Consider the following 4,211-nt stretch of genomic DNA (forward strand, 5'->3'; position numbering starts at 1 on the left):
TGGTCTCTGGAGAGAATACCATGTTGTGGCATCAAAGGCTTGGAGATATTGGAGAGAAGGGCCTTCGAATACTTCATGGTAAAGGTACGGAAGAAGGTATGAATAATAGCTCTCTGGATTTTGATTTTTGTGAAAATTGTGTATATGGGAAGCAGAATCGGGTGAGTTTCCCCTCTGGTGGTAAGAGGACGAAACATATATTAGAGCTTGTGCACAGTGATGTGTTTGGACCTGTGAAGGTTCCATCACTGGGTAAGTCTGTGTACTATGTATCATTCATAGATGACTTCTCAAGGAATACATGGATATATTTTCTTAAGAAGAAATATGAAGTCTTTGATAGGTTTAAAGAATTTAAGGCTCTGGTGGAAAATCAGACAGAGAAGAAGATAAAGGTGCTGAGAACAGATAATGGTGGAGAATTTTGCAGCAAGGAATTTGAAGAATTTTGTAAGAAGTGTGGTATAGCATGGCAGAAGACTACTCCATATACACCTCAGCAAAATGGATTCGCAGAAAGAATGAACAAGACGTTGATGGAAAGGGCAAGAAGCATGCTCAGTGGTGCCGGGTTAGGACAGGAATTCTGGGCAGAGGCGGTGGATACTGCATGTTACCTGATCAACAGATCACCTTCATCAGCGTTGGAGGATAAGACTCCACAAGAAGTATGGACTGGTAAGAAACCCTCTCTTTCACATCTAAGGGTATTTGGATGTGATGCATATGTACATGTTCCAAAGGAGAAACGAACCAAGTTGGATAGTAAATCTGAAAAGTGCATCTTTATTGGGTATAAGGATGGTTTAAAGGGTTATAAGCTTTCGAACCTAGTCACACGGAAGGTTGTGTACAGCCGAGATGTGTTGTTCAGAGAGGTAAAAGATGTTATTCAACATGAAGTCCAACCAAAGGAACCTGAGAAGATAGAGTTTGAGCCAAAGGAGGAAGAATCAGACTCTGCAGCAGAGGAGGAATCAGAAGATGAAGAGCCACAAACTGCGGCTGTGAGAAGATCAGTTCGAGAAAGAAGGCAGCCAGAAAGGTATAGTCCATCTGCTTTCAGTTCAAATTTTGCTTTGTCTGTTACTGATAATGATCCCAAAACTATGAAGGAAGCAGTGGATTCAGAGGATGGAAAACTCTGGAAAGAGGCCATGGTCGATGAAATGGCATCTTTGCACAAAAATGAGGCTTGGGATCTGGTGGAGTTGCCGGCTGGAAGGAAACCCATTGGCAGCAAATGGGTGTTCAAGAAGAAGACAAATTCAGAAGGAAAGGTGGAGAAATACAAAGCTAGGTTGGTAGCAAAAGGTTATTCCCAGGTGCCAGGAATTGATTTTGGTGATATTTTTTCTCCTGTTGCCAAGGTAACTTCTATTAGATTACTTTTATATGTTGTTGCTGCTTTTGATTTTGAGGTAGAACAGATGGATGTGAAGACAACATTTCTTCACGGGGATTTGGAAGAGGAAATCTACATGAAGCAACCTGAAGGCTTTGTGATGAAGGGTAAGAAAGAACTGGTATGCAAGTTAAAGAAGTCTCTGTATGGGTTAAAACAGTCACCAAGGATGTGGTATCAGAAATTTGATACATTTATACGGGGACTTGGCTTCACTAGAAGCAAAGCAGATCATTGTGTGTATTTTAAATTAATTGGTGACCGTATTATTTATCTGGTCTTGTATGTGGATGATATGTTGCTGGTTGGAAATGACAAAGAAATTATCCAGGATTTGAAGACCCAATTGTCCTCCAAATTCGACATGAAAGATCTTGGTGCTGCAAACTATATTTTGGGCATGGAAATTAAAAGAGATCGGTCAAAGAGGAAGCTCTGGTTAAACCAGAGGAAGTATGTCGAGACAATACTCCAAAGGTTTAATATGCAGGATAGTAAACCGGTGAAGGTTCCTATTCCTGTAGGTGTGAGGTTATCTGCTGAACAGTGTCCCAAGACACAAGAAGAGGAAGATGACATGTCCCGTGTTCCATATGCAAGTGCAGTGGGTAGCCTGATGTATGCAATGGTCTGTACTAGACCAGACATTGCACATGTAGTGGGAGTATTGAGCAGGTTTATGTCAAAACCTGGGAAGGAGCACTGGACAATAGTGAAGCGGGTTTTCAGGTATTTGCGTGGCACTAGTGATTATGGTTTGTGCTACCAAGGAAGACCAGGATTGGACAGAGTGTTGGATATTCATGGCTTTGTTGATGCAGACTGGGCTGGAGATCTGGATCAGAGAAGATCTACAAGTGGGTATGTGTTTAACCTATTTGGAGGTGCAGTCAGTTGGATGAGTAAGAAACAATCTGTAGTGGCACTATCAACTACAGAGGCAGAATACATGGCAGCCACTCATGCAAGCAAGGAAGCAGTTTGGTTGCAGAGATTGTGTTCAAGTATGGGGTTAGTACAGGGAGCTATAAGAATAGACTGTGACAGCCAAAGTGCAATTTTCTTGGCAAAGAACCCTACTTATCATTCAAAGACAAAGCACATTGATGTTCAGTATCACTTTGTTAGGGATATGATAGAAGACAAAAAGGTGTTGTTGGTAAAGGTGGACACTTTGAAGAATACTGCAGATGCATTAACAAAATCTGTGAGCTCTGAGAAGTTCTCTTGGTGTAGAGAAGCAATGGGAATCTCAGGGCTGAAAAAATGACTAAGCTCTCCTGTGGCCCCCTGTGGAAAGAAAACAACAAGTGGGAGATTGTTGGGTTGTGTTATATTCTTTCCACGTAGTCAATAGGGGGTTTGAAGGGCACCCGTAACCCCACTTTATGGGGTCCGGGGCAGCGCCCCGGAAAATTTTGGTTTTGGACCATATGTTAGGTTGGGTGGACCCACCTATGGTTTTGTGCATGATTTTCACACATGTTTTTTGGACGCGATGGTTTTCGGTCCATGGTATTGGATGCTTCGGCATGTATAAATATGTATTTTAACATTGAAAGGAACATAATGAAAAATCAAGCTGGTAGTCCCGGTTTTGGGATCTAGGGAAAAATCTCTGTGCATATGTGTTTTATGGGTTATGCTCTCGCATTGTTTATTTTCTTTGTTTAAGAATTCGTATGCAGGTAATTTCAGTACAGGGCTAAAACCTACACAATCAAGACATACAAATATATGAACTAAAACTACTACAAATAGTTGTAATTATTTCAGACATGCAACTTTAAATTCAAGACAGTAAATGAATGAACTTCATTCAATCGCTGGAAGTTAATTACCAACATGAAAAGAAATGTGTATATTCAATTGAACGCCTAAAGAGAAATATTGTAGTTACTATAGCAACAACTATCATCTTTCTCTTCTGTTGCGGAAGAGTTGGACCTTAGTAATTAGACGACGAGGGTTCTTTCTACAGTTAAAGGAATTTGTTAACAGAATCTATTAAAAACTAATGGAACTTTTAATAGAATGATTTCGGTGGCAAGATGTTAGGAAACTGGCTTATTTCAGGAACCTGTAGGACATGTAAGGGAATAAAATTTATCACAGTTGCTCAATGAAAAAGAAACAACAAAGTAGAACTTTAAAACATTTTTGTACAAGAATTTATATTCCCATGTCATATCTTGTAGAGAGGAAATTATCATTAATGCATTATAGGATATTGTTCCATAATTAACCTTAAAAAAAAACCAATGTAAATAGCGAGAATGATATCTGCTCCTCAAATGGTAACCTTCGATCAGTTTACCATCATATTAGAATAAGAGAAGAATATATTTGCAAAACAACGTTTAGAACATGTTATGGGCATTATGAATTTATTGTGTTATCATTCAGACTCACCAATGCTCTAGAAACCTTTATCAGTCTGATGAATGGTGTCTTTCACCCTTATCTAGACAAATTTGTTTTAATGTTTATTGATGATATTTTGATCTACTCCAAGAATTTGGAGGAACATAAAGAACACCTCCGTATAGTATTGCAATTTTTGGGGGAAAATTAGTTGTACCCTAAATACCACAAATGTGATTTCTATAAAGACCAAATCCAATATCTAGGACATGTTATCTCTTTAGAGGGTGTAGCTGTAGACCTTGAGAAGATTAGAACCATCATGCAATGGTCTGTACCCAAAAATGTGGTAGATATTAGACCTTTCATGGGTTTCACAGGTTACTACTAATGATTTATAAAGGGATTCTCCAAAATTTCTTATCCTAGTACCTCTTTATAG

Source organism: Pinus tabuliformis, chromosome 2_1 (genome assembly GCF_031772625.1).
Source record: "Pinus tabuliformis cultivar Carrire ecotype Pingquan chromosome 2_1, CPIR1, whole genome shotgun sequence".
Classification (NCBI taxonomy): Eukaryota; Viridiplantae; Streptophyta; class Pinopsida; order Pinales; family Pinaceae; genus Pinus; species Pinus tabuliformis.